Here is a 17847-nt window from a genome sequence, read left to right as displayed (position 1 = left end):
AAGAACTTTTCAACACCAAGCAAAATCCACAAAACAACTTCTGTAGGCTGGCAGAGGACATCAGGCAACCAGAAAAGCAGACCATTGTCTTCAAAAACAGGTAGGGAAAAATATAAAAGATGAAAAAGGAGACAAAGGAGGTGGGGAGGGAGCTCCGTCCCGGGAAGGGAAGCCCATCCCGGGAAGGGAAGCCCATCCCGGGAAGGGAAGCCCATCCCGGGAAGGGAATTTTAAGAAGAGAGGTTTCCAAACACCAGGAAACACTCTCCCTGCCGAGTCTGTGGCGAGCCTTGGAAACACAGAGGGCAATATAACAGGAAGGAAAAATAAATAAATAATTAAAACCAAGAGATTACAAGCCCAACAGTAACTCCCCCAGCGGAAAAGCAGCACAGACGCCTGCATCCGCCATTGGGAAGTGGGGGCAGGGCAGGGACGCGCGGGAGGCGCGGGCTGCATAGCTTTGTAAGAATTGGGCAGTAACGCCCCATGCGCAACCAGAACGATCTAACTTGGGCTAGCAAACCAGACTGTGGGATAGCTACCGCACGAAAAGCTTGAACATAAGACACTGCCAGGACTGAGCACAGAACAAAGGATGGAACGGAACAGAAAAGCCGGCTGCAGACCATCCCCTGCCGGGGACAGGCAGCCAGAGCCGTAAGGACTGGAAAGGGGCAATTGCAAACCCAGAGAGACTTTACTTACCAAACTGCAAACAGGCTTCTTTGCTAAGACTTCTGGGGGTGCTGGACAGTCACAATCTGCCTCACGGGGGGCGCCAGTGGTCCACCCAGAAAGCTGAGCAGCAGCGGCAGAAAAGGTGACAAGCTGCGGCGATCGCGCTCGCCAAACTCCTGAGCTACTCGGACCTGGGAAGGGCACAAAGCGCAGTCGCAGCCGAATCTGTGCCTCTGAGGGTTGCCTAAGTGCCGAACCTGAGCAACTTGGACCGGGGAAGTGCACGCAGCCTAGGGCCGGCCCCAGACGGTTCCTGGCTGAGCATCATAGAGCCGGAGCGGTTCTTGTGCCGTGAGAAGGGACAGGTCAAGCGGGGCTGAGACACTATGTGCACAGGACAGTGCTATTTGTTTGCAGCATCCCCCCTCCCCACAGTGCGACTGAACTAGTGAGCCTAAAAAACCAGCAAACAGAAGAAGTTAAACAGAGGGAACCACCTTGGAAGTGATCCCACACGGCCCACAACATCAGAGAAGGGCTAGATATATTTTTACTATTTTTAAAATCATTCCTTTTTTTTTGTTTGTTTGTTTTTTGTTTTTCTTTTTTTTCTAACTTTTTTTAATTGTTAAGTCTTCTATTTCTCCTCTAATTTTTATTTCTATAACCTACTATTACTATTTAAAAAAAAAGACTTTTTTTTTTTTTTTTTAAGGCAAACACCATATATAGTCTTTGGATGGTTGTTGGTGGTTTTTGTTGTTGTTGTTGTTTTGTTTGTTTTAATAATTCTTGTTTTTTTTTCTTTCTTCCTTTTTCCTTCTGCTTCTTTTCTTTAATATTGTATTTTTGAAAATCCAACTTCTACTCTAGATTTTTAATCTTTGCTCTTAGGTTTTTGTTGTCAATTTAGTACATTTAAAAACCCAAACCTCAATACCCAAGTTTACCTGAGAGCGAGATTACTGGCTTGACCACTCTCTCCTCCTTTGGACTCTCCTTTTTCTCCACCAGGTGGCCTCTGTCTCTTTTCTCCCCCATCTCTTCTCTATCCAACTCTGTGAATCTCTGTGTGTTCCAGACGCGGGAGAACACCTAAGGAACTGGTTACTGGCAGGATTTGTCTCTCTCCTTCTCATTCCTCTCTCTTATCCTCCTGGTCACCTCTGTCTACTTCCTCCCTCTCCTCTCCCCTGTATAACTCTGTAAATACCTCTGAGCAGTCCAGACTATAGAGCGCACATAAGGAAGTGACTACTGGCTAGCTTGGTCTCTCCTCTTTTGATCTCACCGCATCTCATTCCAGTTACCTCTAACTACCCTCTCCATCCTCTCTTCTCCTTGTAACTCAGTGAACCTCTCTGAGTGTCCCTCAATGTGGAGAAACTTTTCATCTTTAACCTAGATGTTTTATCATCGGTGCTGTATAAATGGAGAAGTCTAGAGGCTACTGTAAAAATAAAACTGAAAACCAGAAGCAGGAGGCTTAAATCCAAAGCCTGAAAACATTAGAGAACTCTTGAATTCAGGGAACATTAAGCAATAGGAGCTCATCAAATGCCTTCATACCTACACCAAAACCAAGCTCCACCCAAGGGCCAACAAGTCCCAAAACAAGACATACCACTCAAATTCTCCAGCAACACAGGAACACTCTCCTGAACTTCAATATACAGGCAGCTCAAAATTATTCCAAAACCTTTGATGTCTCATAACCCATTACTGGTCACTCCACTGCACTCCAGAGAGAAGAAACCCAGCTCCACCCACCAGAACTCCAACACAAGCCTCCCTAACGAGGAAACCTTGACAAGCCACTGACAGAACCCCACCCATAGTGAGGAAGCTCCATAATAAAGAGAACTCCACAAATTACCAGAATATAAAAAGGCCACCCCAAACGCAGCAATATAACCAAGATGAAGAGACAGAGGAATACTCAGCAGGCAAAGGAACAGGAGAGTTGCCCACCAAACCAAATAAAATGGATAATGAGTAAGGACCTACTGTGGCTTCCCAGGTGGTGCTAGTGGTAAAGAATCCACCTTTCAATACAGTGCACAAAGGAGATGATGGTTCAATCCCTGGGTCAGGAAGATGCCCCTGGAGAAGGAAATGGCAACCCACTCCAGTACTCTTGCCTGGAAAATCCCATGGACAGAAGAGCCTGGAAGACTACAGTCCATACGGTCACAAAGAATTGGACATGACTAAACCATTGAGCACACACACACACAATAACCTACTGTATGGCACAGGGAACTGATCAATATTCTGTAATTGGCTAAATAGGAAAATAATTTGAAAAAGAATAGATACCTGAACTGAGAACAGACTTGTTGACATGGCTGGTGGTGGTGGTGGGGGGGGGGGCGCGGGGTAGGGAAGGAGAGGGTGGGAGGTATGGAGAGAGCAACATGGAAACATACGTTACCATGTGTAAGATAGATAGCAAATGGGAATTTGCTATAGGACTCAGGGAACTCAAACCAGGACTCAGTAACAACCTGGAGGTGTGGCATAGGGAGGGATGTTCAAGTGGGAGGGGACATGGGTAAACCTAGGGCTGTTTCATGCTGATGTTTGGTAGAAACCAATGCAGTATTATAAAGCAATTATCCTTCTGTTAAAAATAAATTAATTTAAAAAGAGAGCGAGAATAAATACCTGTACTGTATAACTGAATTACTTTGCTGTACACCTGAAACTAACACATTTTAAATTTACTATACCCCAATATAAAAAAAAAATTTTTTAAAGAAGAAGGAAGATTGGAAACAGCAAGAGGCTATAGAAATCTAGGAAAAGTAAAGACAACAAGAGAGCTTAGAATTTATCCAAGTCGCTTCAAACCCTCCCCCAGTAGATTATTTCCTATTGTGTTGAGAAAGGTTGGAGATGAAATTTTGGAACCATTGGTGCCTCAGGGAAAATGGGTGGAGGAGTTCAAGGGGCCTTGTGTTATCCTGTCAATTTCATTATATTTTTAGTTTTTTGAAGGATAGTTGATGTACAATATCATATAAGATACAGGTGTACAATATAGTGATTCATAAATTTTGAAGAAAATACTTCATTTAAAATTATAAAATATTGGCTGTATTCCCCATATTGTATAATACATCCTTGTAGCTTATTTTATACCTGACAGTTTGCAACTCTTAACGTCCAACCCCTGCACTGGGCCTCCCCCTCCTCTCCCCACTGGTTTGTTCTCTATATCTGTGAGTCTGCTACTTTTTGTTACATGCACTAGTTTGTTATATTTTTTAGATTTCTCATATTAAGTGATATCATACAGTATTTGTCTTTGACTTATTTCACTTAGCATAATTACCTCCAAGTCCATCCATGTTGCTACAAATGGCAAAATTTGACTCTTTTTATGATTGAGTAGTATTCCACTGAGTGTGTGTGTATACCACATCATCTTTATTCATCTGTCAGTGCACATTTAGGTTGCTTCCATGTCTTGGCTATTGTTAACAAAGTTCCTATGAATGTTGGGGTGCATTAGCCCATCTATATTGGTTAATATACTATAGCTAATATACATATTAGCTATACTAGCTGCTGTATCACTGAATCCCTCTAGTCTTGGTGGCTTAAAATTATACCAGATTGTCTCTCCCTCTAACACAGTCTGCTGTGGGTAGCATGGCCCAGTAGTTTTCCACATCAACTTTCAGAAACCTAGCCCATTTCCATCTTGAGGCTCTACTCTCTGCATGAGCATCAGAGCTTGTCCTATCCAACTGGAAGATGGGAATAGAGATGATGGGAAAGGTACTCTGGCTTCTTAACCACCTCTGCCGAGAAATGGTATGTTCACTTCTGGCCATGTCGATTGTCCAGAGCTCAGTCATAGGGTCACACCCGACTGCAGGAGAGCTGAGTGGTGTGGTCTAGCTGTGTGCCCAAAGGAGAGGGGAATGCACTTGATGTGATGAAGCAGAATGCCTGAAGTTAACTGAAACAAAGTCGTCAGACTGCAGTGGCAGACCAAGCTTCACTCTTCCTGGCTTTCTTTTCTTTCAAAGACAGTCTGAACCTTCTTGCTTCTTTTCCTATCTTTACTTTGGCTACTACAGGGCTTAGCTGAAGAACTTTACAGTATGTGCTCCTATGTATAATCTTTTTCTTCTGATTGAATATTTCAGTTCTCTATTTATTTCCTCCTTTCTCAGACTTTTTGTCCATCTGGGGAAGACAGGTTTGCATAAAAGTAGATACTTTTGGGCCCCTGCTTTTAAGCTAAGCCTAAAACTTGGTTGAGTCCCAGGGACGGGGAAGCCTGATAGGCTGCTGTCTCTGGGGTCGCACAGAGTTGGAGACGACTGAAGAGACTTAGCAGCAGCAGCAAAACTTGGTTCATAGTCTGGTTGTTTGCCAAGAATCTTATAAGGGTTTGTTCTGGGCTCTTTTGGGATTTAGTTTCGTGAATTAACAGGAAAGGCATTAGCTTTACTTTGTGTCTGGGAGGATAAAGGGGAAATAAAGGAGGAGGGAGATGTGTGCCCTGGTGCTTAGGGAGACAGTGAGAAATGATGTTCATGGAGTGAGTAGGGAGGTCTGACCCCAGCCAAGATATGAGCTTCCATGAGAATACTTAGGGCCCCAGGCTTCAGTGATTGGTTCAGGACAAACTTAATAAAATATAGCAGTAAGATGACAAAAATGGACTTCCCAGGTGGCCCACCTGCCAAAGCAGGAGACAGAAAAAGCACTGGTTCCATCCCTGGGTCAGGAAGATCCCCTGCAGGAGGGCATGGCAATCGTCTCCAGTATTCTCGCCTGGAGAGGCCCATGGACAGAGGAGCCTGGCGGGCTACAGTCCATAGGGATGCAAAGAGTTGGACACGACTGAATGACACAGCCTGCAAGTGACAAAGTAACATCCAGAGGGAGAGAAAGGGCATAAGTACCTTCCACAGCCACAAACAGTGCAGCAATGGAAATGCAGCGAGCCTGCAAGTGGAGAATATGCTCAGGGTGTCATCACCTCCAGAGGTGGTGAGATATGGCTCAGTGTGGAACAGGGGCATAAGAGAGCAAAGTGTGTGTGTGGGGTCCTCCTTCATGGTGGGAGAATCTCTCAGAAAGAGTTCTTGTGTTTGTCGCTGTTTGATTTTGATTTGGAGGGGTCCTGAGATTCCCCATAAACAAGTAGAGAGAGATTGCTATTGTAATTAAAGATTAATGACAGTATGACTTTGACTCTTTCATACAATAAGCTTGTGACAGGCTTGGGACATGCCAGTTTCATTCACTGTGTGTGCGTGTGCGCACATGTGCTCAGTCCTGTTTGACTCTCTGTGACCCCATGGACTGTAGCTCACCAGGTTCCTCTGTCCATAGGATTTCTCAGGCAAGAATACCAGAGTGGATTGCCATTTCCTTCTCCATGGGATCTTCCCAACACAGAGATCGAACCCATATCTCACTCATTGGCAGGTGGGTTCTTTATGACTGAGCCACCTAGGAAGCTTTCATTCACGTTGTAAATCACTTCACCCCTTTTGAAAATGAGATGGGGCTTGTTATGAGTTGAATTGTGTCTCCCCAAAAGATATGTTGAAGTCCTAACCCTCAATACCTGTGAACGTGACCTTGTTTGAAAACAAGGTCTTCACAGATGTAATCATGTTCAGATGAAGTCTTTAGAGTAAGCCCTAATTCATTATGGCTGGTGTCCTTATGAGAAGAGGAGAAGAGACACAGAGACACATGCAGGGAAGAAGGCCATGTGAGGATGGAGGCACAGATTGGAGGGATGCACTCAGAAGCCCAGGGACACCAAGGATTGCCAGCAACCACCATAAGCTAGGAAGAGAAAGGAAAGGACCCTTCCTGTGAGCCTTCAGGGAGAGCATGGCCTTTGGACACTGACCTTTAGAACCATAAGAGGAGGTCTTCACTGGTGATATGGTGGATAGGAGCCCACCTGCCAATGCAAGGGACACGGGTTCGATTACTGATCTGGGAAGATTCCATGTACCGTGGAGTAACTAAAGCTCATGCACCACAACTGCTGAACCCGTGAGTGTAGAACCCGTGCTCCACAAGAGAAGCCACTGCAGTGAGAAGCTAGAGCACTGCAACAGAGTAGCCCCTACTCACTGCAACTGGAGAAAGCCCGTGCACAGCCACAAACATTAATAAAAATTTAAAAAAAAGAAAGAATCTTAAAAAAAAAAGCTGTGAGAGGGTACATTTTTGTTTTCAGATATCCAATTTTTGGCCATTTGCTCTGATGGCTAGGAAACCAATGCAGGGCTGTTAATAATTATTAAAATGTGAAAGTAGAAATGCAACAGGCATAAATACTTGGCATTTCTATTTTACAAATACTTTATCCCTGCTTTCTTTTGTGCTGGTAAATAATAGCTGATACGACCAAAGAAATCTTTTGGTCCTTCAGAATTAAAGGCATTCTCTTCCCCCAGCAGACACAGGCATACCAATTACTCATTCAACCGCTTTAGCCAGTTTCCCCATGCTGTAATTAAATGATTAAAAAATAAAAACTCAGGCAAGCTCCTTTCTAAATTGGAAGTGAGTGCTCGTATTTTGTTCCTTTGAAGTCTGGCATGAAATCTCTGCCCTCAACTTGTCTGCTGCATTTCAGATATCAGAGTGGGTAGGCCAGATGCTTTTATAAATCCAGCAGTTAAGAATGAGGGCATCTCTTATTTCTTCCTGTATCTCCAACACTGTGGGGCCTGGCATGGTGCAACTACTCTATAATCATGGGGCTCACTTATCTGTACCTCTTTTTCTCTCACTAGAATGTGAGTTCCTTGAAAGCAAATTTTATTTTATTTTATTTCAGCTCTGGCTGCTGGTGTTTTCTCTCTCCAGCTTGCTTTCCTTTCTCCTTTCTCCTGGTGAGGGTGTTCCCTTTCCTTCGGGGACCTCTTCCTCACCCCATGTGATCCTGGTGGGCTTTCATTGATGATAATTTTCTCCATTCAGTGGGATGGGCATGTGATTTAGGCAAGGTCAACTATAATTCAGTGTTCCTTGAAAGCCACAATAGCTCAGTTGGTAAAGAATCCACCTGCAATGCAGGAGACCCTGGTTAGATTCTTGGGTTGGAAAGATCCGCTGGAGAAGGAATAGGCTACCGACCCCAGTATTCTTGGGCTTCCCTGGTGGCTCAACTGGTAAAGGATCTGCCTGCAATAAGGGAGAGACCTGGGTTCAATCCCTGAATGAGGAAGACCTGTGTTTGATCCCTGGGTTGGGAAGATCCCCTGGAGAGGGAAAGTCTACCAATTCCAGCATTCTGGCCTGTATAGTCCACGAGGTTGCAAAGAGTCAGACGTGACTGAGCGACTTTCACTCGCAAGCACATGATTCAGGGTCAAAAAATTCTCTGAATTAGGAGTAGGGTAAGCCATTTTTCTTGGATTCTGAGATGGAAAGAATGTTGCTTTGGGGCTTCAGTAGCCCTCTTTCCTGATACCAAGGGGACCTATCTGCAGGAAAAAGAGAGGCCAAGACACAGGGTGAATCAGAGACAGGCAGTGAAGTGCAGAGTGAGGAACTTGAGTCCCTTACCCGTTTCTGGGGAAAGTCTTAACTCTTAAATTTCCTCCTTTGATTCTGTTATCTCCCCAGTAGCCCTGCAAGCTTGTAATCCAATGAGTCCTACTTTTTTGTTAAGCAAGCTTGAGCTCAATTTCTGTTGCTTACTACCAAAAGAATCCTAAAGCACACATGGTTATACACTCAATGCCCAGTGAAAATAGTAATACGGAAAACAATTATATATGCTTGCTATGTACCAGGCATTGTGGAAGTGCTTTGTGTATATTATATTGAAGTGCTTAATGTATATATATTTATGTATATTAATTTGTTCAGAACTAATGCCATCTGGTAGGTATGGATATTTTCATTGCCCTTTTAGACATTAGAAAATCAAGGAACAGAAAGGCCATAGAACTAATAAGTAGCAAAGTTGTTATATAAAACTAGGAAGCTTGGCTCTGGAATGTGCTCTTTTAAAAATATATATATATATTTTAAAAAATTAATTTATTTTTTAATTGAAGGATAATTAATTGCTTTACAGAATTTTATTGTTTTCTGTCAGACATCAACAGATTATATATTTTTAAGAGCTGTGCTATTTTGCTTCTTATAAATCAAATACTTAACAATATTCTGTAGAAGGAATGAGGGCAGAAAAGGAAATGTAGGAAGACCACATTGCTTTGATGGCTGTAAGGAGGAACTGATGTTATGTTCCACACGTGAAAGCAGAGGAACAGTTCTGCACTTAAAGAACAGAGAAGACTGCCAGGGTCCAGTCCCCGTGGATCCAGGGAATTCGAAGTGTGGACGGCATTGGAGTGAGAAAAACTTATTTATTGATTGATATAAGAAATATAAGATTAGATTAGGAAGAAATAGTGTAGTAGGAAAATTAAGTGGAGAAAGAGGGCTGAATAAGTTGGATTACATGGAAGGCCAATAAAATCCCAGACAAGGAATTTGCACCATCTATGTAGGGCCACCGGCACTCGCTTGAATATCTAAGGGCACCTCGCCTTAGGCTCCCTTTTGCCCGGGTCTTAACAGCCAGGGCAAGTAAGTAGACTTGGCGAGCCTCCGCGCCCCAGATGGGAATTCAGCCTGAAGTTAAACTAAAGAGGAAAATGAGAGAGACACGGGGGAAACCAGTCCAGCAACTGGCTCCGTCCTCTATTGTTCAGAAGACCTTTTATACTTTTGATAAAACATGGAGATCAATGGGTAACACAAAGTTATGCAGCATTAGCAGTCCAGACTCTTATCAAAATCAGGCTTTTCTCTGCATGCCTAATTGTATACACAAGTCTTAGGTAATTTACATCATCTTCCAGCCAAAAGGGCCAATTAACATTTTACAGCCTTTTTTCTGATAAGGATTTGTCAACCAGAAGACTTATTTGTGTTGATCTTCCCAAGGTCTGGTGCCACTCTCAGGAAGCACTAAATAAAGTTACATTCTTACACAGCAAAGATACAGCAACTTATAACAAGTAGAGGGAGTACAGTGATTTACAGTAAAAGAGAAGCAATTAACTCAAAAGTCTAGTGTTGCTAACATCAAAACTACTATATATCTTTTTCTACATCCTGCTTACATTGAGTAACATCTTCCCAGGTGCCTAAAAGATAAAGAATATGGAGGCCTGGCAGCAGTCATTGAGCCAACAGTGAAAACCCTCTACCAATATAATTTTTAACTCTTTAGAAAAGGTTCTGTATCTTTAAGATGCTTTCAAGCTTTGTGCCTTTCGGTTGGGGGGCTGTAAGCAATTCACAAGCTGTAAGAGGTTGGGGGAACCTGTTAGGCAAGCTAGAGAGCAATCAGAGGGGATTAACTGAAACATCCCTTTCAAATGCAGAAGACTAAAGCCCTGAGTTGACTTTTTCCAGAGAATATTAGAAGAGTGGAAAAGCAGAGCAGATTCTTATTTTTTGCGGGGTGGATGCTCAGGAAATTCCAGGGGGAAAACCTGAGGTCTGATTAGCCTTGCCATCAGAGCTCTTGCCGCATGACCTTTTCACGGGTGGAATTCCTCACGCTGGCTCCCAGCAGAAGACCAAATGTCCATCAATAGAAACTGCACACTCTACTGTTCAGATAGCAGTCTCTAAATACTATTCTCTGTACTGGGAACCAAGGCTCTTTGTAAAAATGGCATTTTCCAAATCTGAGCAGAAAAATGAACAAATGGAGTTTAGAACATCATATCATACTAGAATAAGGGCATTTATTGAAAACCACTATTCTCTTTTAAAAAAAATCAAGAAATAATTTGGAGAGGTTCCCATTGACTAATGATCAGAGAACCTGAGCAAAGATAAGGACAATAAGTACAATGGATGGAAACATATCAAATAGATTTAAATCCATGATTTTAGTATACATAATGTATATTATATGTGATATTATATTATATTTTATTTTACATATGTATACCAACAAAAACAACATTTGATTGTCTTTGAGCAATGATCAAAAATCAACTTAATAAGTTGATTTGAAAACTGGCAGATAAAACAAGATTTTTTTTTTCCTGTCTTTCCTCTGGGTAACAAATAGTCAATGAGGGGAAGCTTATGTATCAATAAAGAAGGAAAGAGAGAGAAAATCTAGAGAACAAGAAGAGAGAATCAGAAAACTAGAGAATCACTGTTTGCAGCCATTAATTAATGGATCTAGGCAATGATCAGCAACAACTGTTGACATCACAAAAAGAGAAACAGCCAGACTTGATGCGACTCCTGAAGGAAGTATCCCACACCACGTATAAGGGTGTCTTGCCAAAATAGTCAGGTATGAATGTGATTAAGTCTTTAGCACTAACTACCAGTTTATAGTAAATATAGGGGACAAGGAAACATATTAAGTGACACCGTAAGCATGCAAGCAGCAAAATCAAACTGTGGGTAACTCTAGAGGGCAAACATCTTGTTATCTTCAACAAATAATTGCAAAGGGGAAGAAAAAATGAAGGATCTCACAAAGAGAATTGTGAGATATGAAAATAAATAGTAATGAATGTATCATAGTTGGAACCTGATTCAAACAAACTATATTAACAAAAAGAGTGTTGACAATACTTATTAGGAATTATTATTAATATTTAGTCTTGATAAATGTCATTTTTTTAAAGAGTCCTTATCTTTTAGAGAAACACACTGAAATATTTATGAATAAACTTTTGTGTTGTCTGTAATTTCTTCAAAATAATCCGTGGAGCAAAAGAAGTATCTGGGCGTATAAGTGAATTGAAAATTGCTGAAGCTAAGGAATGGATACGTGTGTCCATTATGCTTGCATGCTCAGTAGTCCAGTCACGTCTGATTCTTCGCGACCCTATGGACTATAGCCCACTACGCTCCTCTGTCCATGGAGTTTTCCAGACAAGAATACTGGAGTGGGATACCATTTCCTCCTCCAGGGGGCCTTCACAACCCAGGGATCGAACTTGCAAATCTCGTATCTTTTGCATTGCAGGGAGGCTCTTTACTGCTGAGCTGACTTCCTTGGTGGCTCAGACGGTAAAAGCATCTGCTTACAATGTGGGAGACCCAGGTTCGATCCCTGGGTTGGGAAGATCCCCTGCAGAAGGAAATGGCAGCCCACTCCTGTATTCTTGCCTGGAAAATCACATGGACAGAGGCGCCTGGCAGGCTACAGTCCATTGGGTTGCAAAGAGTCAGACACGACTGAGCGACTTCACTTTCAATAGAGAAGCCCGTGGGTACATCTTACTATTCTATTTCTGTGTCTGTTTGAGGTTTTTGGAATTTTCTATAATAAACAACTTTAAAATATCAGTGTAAAACACATCAGTCAAGACGAGCTTGAAAAGACCTCTGGGTCTCAACAGAGGTCTTAAGAGGGGGTGGACATCAGTAGGGCTGGTGGACCTGGGGAAAGTGCTAGACCACGTGGAAACTGGGGATTAGCATGGAAACGGGATTAGCATGGAAACCTGCATCCTGAGGGCTTGCCTCATCTTTTCCTCTTATGCTCATAAATTTCTTCCCAAGCACCTACGTAACAGTCTGCCTCTTCTCCCAGGCGCTTACCTTCCCAAGCCATGTGTTCTGTGAAGGACTGAAGGCAAAAGGAGAAGAAAGCAGCAGAGTATGAGATGTTTAGATAGTATCACAGATTTAATGGACAGGAATCTGAACAAATTCTGGAAGACAGTGGAGGACAGAAGAGTCTGGTTTGCTACAGTCTACGGAGTCACAAAGAGTCAGACACAACTTAGTGACTGAACAACAACAACAACCCTCACCCACAAACTTTCCATTTACTACTGACTTTGTTTTCTCCTCTTTCTCTATGCTTGAACGTAAAGATGAAGTGGTAGATAGGCCCATATTAGTTCAATGATTGGACAGGATAAAAAGTGGTTTTGAATGGCATTGAGTTCCTAGAACTCAGTAAACCCCCTACTGGCAACGAAGGACTTTTACTTCCATATTACCTCGCAATTCCTAATCCAGTCCTGCAAATTAAGTTAGTGTTTCATCTACAATGATTTTAATCTGACTTAAAGAGTGACAATTTAAGGGCCCAATATTTTCTAATTTGGCTTTATAACATTTCCAGTCAAATCACTTTTTCCATTGAGTGAGGATTAGCTCCTGCTCCTCTCTGTTTCATGTGGACTATCTCCATAAATCCTTATACAGAAGGTACTAGAATTCCAAGGTAAGTTGATGTTCAGAGGGTTGTATCTGCAAATCAACCTGGAGATTACCATAGATAAAGTATATTGTCTTCTATCCTGTGACCTGGTGCCTTGAAGTGTCTTCTATCACAAACTGTCTAAACTGTCTTTTTTTTTCCTGAAACTTTTCAATGGTACAGACCAGTGGGGTAGGGGTAAAAATCCTACAAAATGGCAGAGTAAATTTTTTAACCAATTGCCTCATTCAGATCTCTACCTCTTACCCTCAGTTCTTTCCTCATGGCTATAAAGCCTCATTGGAAAGGATGCAGAGAATCACTTTGCCTTCAGATAACTTTTCATTTAGAAATATTAAAGAGACAAAAGAAAAGTCAGAATTTACTCTTTAAGGATCTTCAGTGTGCTAGGTATGACTTTGTTTATGATTATGTACATGCATTATCTCATTTAGTAATACAAGGGTCTGGGACTCTGGGACGTCTCTGTTAGTCTAATGGCTAAGAATTCGTCTATCATTGTGGTCCAGGAAGAGTCCACATGTCACTGGGCAACTGAGACCATGTACCCCAACTACTAAGCTTGCACGCCTAGAGCCTGTGCTCTGCAACAAGGGAAGCCACCGAATAAGAAGCCTGAACACTTTAGCTCCCGGTCACCACAGGTAGAGAAAACCTGTGCACAGCAACAAAGAGCCAGCACAGCCAAAAGTAAATGAATATATATTTTAAATAATAATAATTTAAGGGCTTATAGAGGATTAAATGGGGGGTAATACATTTAAAGTACTTAGTTTGGGCTTCCCGGGTAGCTCAAACAATAAAAAATCTGCCTGCAATGGGGGAGACCTGGGTTTGATCCCTGGGTTGGGAAGATCCCCTGGAGGAGAGCATGGCAACCCACTCCAGTATTCTTGTCTGGAGAATCCCATGGACAGAGGAGGCTGGCAGGCTATAGTCCGTGGAGTTGCAAAGGGTTGGACACAACTGAGTGACTAACGTTTTACTTTCTTTCAAAATGTGTAAAGGACTTAGTGTAGAAGCTGGTAAATAGAAAACACCAAAAATAGTAGTGTTCCAAAGCAAATAATAACCTAAGAATAATTTTGAGTAATAATTATGAAGCAGTTATTACTTTCATTTTACAGATCTGAGACCAGAGCTTCAGAGCTGTTTGCTAGTTTTTCTAAGGTCACACAGATAATGAGTCACAGGGCTGGGCTTTTGACTGGGATTTCTATGCTTATGCCAGAGTTCAGCCAGAGCAACAGAACCAGTAGAAGATATAGTGTAAGAGAGTTATTGCAAGGAATTGACTTATACAATTGTGAAGACTGCCCAGGCAAATCAAAACTCTACAAGGCTTCCGGGACAGGCACGCTAAAATTCTAAGCATGAATTGATGCTGGAGTCCACAGGCAAAATTTCTCTTCCTTCAGGGAAACCTTGGCTATACTTAAGTCCTTTCAACTGATTGAAGCAGGCCAACCCACATTATTTAGGAAAATAAACTGATTATAGGACATTAGTTACATCTACGAAATATGTTTGCAACAAAACCTAGATTAGTTTTGGAATAAGTAGGGATTATGGGCTAGCCAAGTTGAAACTTTAAAAGACACTCACAATGTTCTATTTGTCCCTTGAATTAGTCATTTAGAGCAAGAAGTTACCTAGGCACTTACCAGTTTCAACTTGCACATTTTATTTATTTACTTTTACATTATCCTGTGCTTCTTGTTTTCTTTTGTTGTTTTTGTGTTTCTTTTAAATTGGAAGATAATCGCTTTACAATGTTGTATTAGTTTATGCCATACATCAACATGAATCAGCCTAGATATATACATGTCCCCTCTGTTTTGAACCTCCCTTCCACCTCCCATTCTACCCTTCCCCTCAAAGTTGTCACAGAGCACCAAGTTTCAACACTATGTGTCATGCAGCAATCTCCTATTGGCTATCTATTTCACATATGATAATGTATATGTTTCAGTGTTACTCTTTCAATTCCTCCTTCCCCTATTGTGTCCACAAACCTGTTCTCTATGGGGAGAGGAAATTGAGACCCAGAGCTGTTCAGTGATTTAGCCAAGCTCACACACTTACCAAAGCCTAGGCCTTTTGGTTCCCCTGCAGGGCTCTTTTCAGAGCATCAAATGACTGAGCTCATTGAGCAAGTGTTTGCTGTGTCCATCCTGCACCTCTGAAGATTGAGATATGACAGAGCATCAGAGATGTTGCAATAGATGTGTGAATGGTGCACAGTGGAGACCTGAAGTTAGAAAATAAATCCCACCTGGCAGGGGAGTGTGATGAGGAAGGGCCTCACAGAGAGGGAAAGCTGAGATTTGGAAAAAGTGCTGATGTTGGCCAGGCAGTCAGCAAGGGAGACAGCATCACTGTTGGAGGAAGCAGTGAGAACAAAGGCCTGAAAGCAGCATCTACAGGAAGTGAGAAGAGAAAGAAGACATTGAAATTCTGCCTTCAAGGGAAGCACAGGCCTTTCTACATTTACTATGCGATAGTCAGCTGAGAGCGCCTAAGGGGGCTCCTCTGGGTCCCAGTGATGCCATTTCGAGAACTATTGACTCACAACAACCAATAGAAAAAGAGGTACTCCTGGTTTTAAACATAGAGAAAGATGAGCAACCCTGGCAAGAATATAGCCAGAGTCATCAAGTCTGAAGAAAAATCCCTTCATTCTCCAGTTTCACAGTAAAAGTAAAGTGTTAATCACTCAGCTGTGGACTGAGCCCACTAGGGTTTGCAACCACATGGAATGTAGCCCATCAGGCTCCTCCGTCCATGGGATTTCCCAGGCAAGAATACTGGAGTGGTTTTTCATTCCCTTCTCCAGGGGAACTTCCTGACCCAGGGATGGAACACAGGGCCTCCTGTGTTGCAGGCAGATTCTTTACTGCCTGAGCCACCTTCACAATAAGGAAGAGCCAAATCTCCACAGTCCAAAAGCGCAGGGGCAGGTCTCTGGGGATTTCACTCTGCCATGGGCAGTGTCTGTGCCTCTGGAAGGGGTATCTGAGGGATGGAGGTTCACGGTTCTGTTCCTCGGGACACTTCCGCCTGGAAGAAAGGAAGTTCTCGATGACGTGGTGGAGGGCATTTGCCACTTGCTGGCAAAGAGGGGCCATGAAGGCAGTCCCATTGCTACCCAAATGTGCAGTCAGCGCTCTTTTGAATCAAGTAGATTTCTTGAGGAAATTGCAGCTGTTTCAGACACTGATTCTACACAGGAGGCTTCAGGGCAGGAGGACCTGAGCTCTCAGAATTTGGAGAAGGGGGTTGTCCCAGTGGCAGGAAAAAGGGTAAGTGAGGCTCCCATAGGCTTGGTGTGACACAGGAGAGTCTGGTATATAAGTCCCTTTCACACAAGCTGTGGGACCTCTCTGAGCTTCAAGGAAGCTGAGACCATACAAAACCCTGCCTCTCAGGGTTACTGTGAAGGCCGTGAGAGGAAACGTAAGGGAACACATCCAGCAGAGAAAATGTTTATGGGATTTAAAATCATGGGACATCTATATTACACACCACCCCATAATTCCCCACAGATACATATAGTTAGATACATATTAGAAGGAAATTCAACAGGGAATTAATTATCAAAATCCTTCCTGAACTTACCCAATCATTGCCTCTCCAAATAAGTTAGTTTTCCCAAACTGGGCAATCTCATAGCATTCTTGTATATCTCCTGTCATAATGCTAAACAGACATAATTTTAGGTTGGTTGCTTGACTTCCCTGATAACCTGTCAGCCCTAGGAATACAGGGACCATATCCATCTTGTTCCCCACTGTATTGCTGGAGGCTAATATAAGCCTGGTGCATGGTGGTGGTGTTCAGTCGCTAAGTTGTTTCTGACTCTATGTGACCCCATGGACTGCAGCACACCAGGCAGGCTTCCCTGTCCTTCACTGTCTCCCAGAGTTTGATCAAATTCATGTCTATTGAGTCAGTGAAGCCATCCAACCATCTCCTCCTCTGCCACCCTCTTCTCCTTTTACCTTCAATCTTTCCTAACATCAGGGCCTTTTCCAATGAGTCAGATCTTCACATCAGGTATTCAAAGTATTGGAGCTTCAGCTTTAGCGTCAGGTAGGTGCTCCATATTTGCCAAGGGAATAAAAGAGTGTATGAGGCAGTGGGCAGATTCCAGTGCTTTGCCTTGGTCTTCTGGACCCCTGGATTTGCTACCAGCATCATAATATTTGGGAAGAACAACTAAAGCAGCTAGAATCAAGTGATGAAATGACCATATCCACCTTGGGTCTGGGTCACCTAGAAGACCTAGCCAAGCTCCTGACAAGGAGAGGATAAGGAAGGCATCATTGGATCAGAGCTTCCCATAAGCAGATTACAAATGTGTTGGGATGTTTATCCCTTGAGCCTGTCTGGCAGGGCCTAGGACAGCTGAAACTCACACGTTTGTTACCTCCAGTCAGGAACAGCCTAAAGCATTTATGCCAGGTAAAGAGTTTTAGGCATGACATAAAATGGAGAAGAATTTGGAATTATTGTTCGAGGTGAATAGAAATATGTCCCCTGGCCTTGGGCACAAGGAGACCTTTCCTGGGAGGCACTGGGTGTTTGAAGATCTACAAGGACACTTCAAGGGCAGGGCTAACCAGAGAAGACTGAGTTGTCCAGGGAAAATAATGGGTAGGAAAATAGGCCCATGGTTTCTGTTTGTGGTGCTGAACCAACTCCCAGCCAGGCTGAGCCCATCTCCTCTCTTATTTAACTTTGATCTCTGCTATTTTAGTCTTTTCTTTTCTCACTGATCTTTTAAAAAATTAAACATTTTAATGTTATTTCACTTTTAGTACATATTCAAATAAAATTAGTGCTATTTTAATAATGCAAACTTTACATTAATATGTAATACATTGACTGAGGATTCCATGTATTTTGTTGGTTTGATTTTTTGAATTGCTTCATGA

The sequence above is a fragment of the Ovis canadensis genome, chromosome 15 (genome assembly GCF_042477335.2).
Source record: "Ovis canadensis isolate MfBH-ARS-UI-01 breed Bighorn chromosome 15, ARS-UI_OviCan_v2, whole genome shotgun sequence".
Lineage (NCBI taxonomy): Eukaryota > Metazoa > Chordata > Mammalia > Artiodactyla > Bovidae > Ovis > Ovis canadensis.
This window is presented reverse-complemented; position numbering follows the sequence as displayed.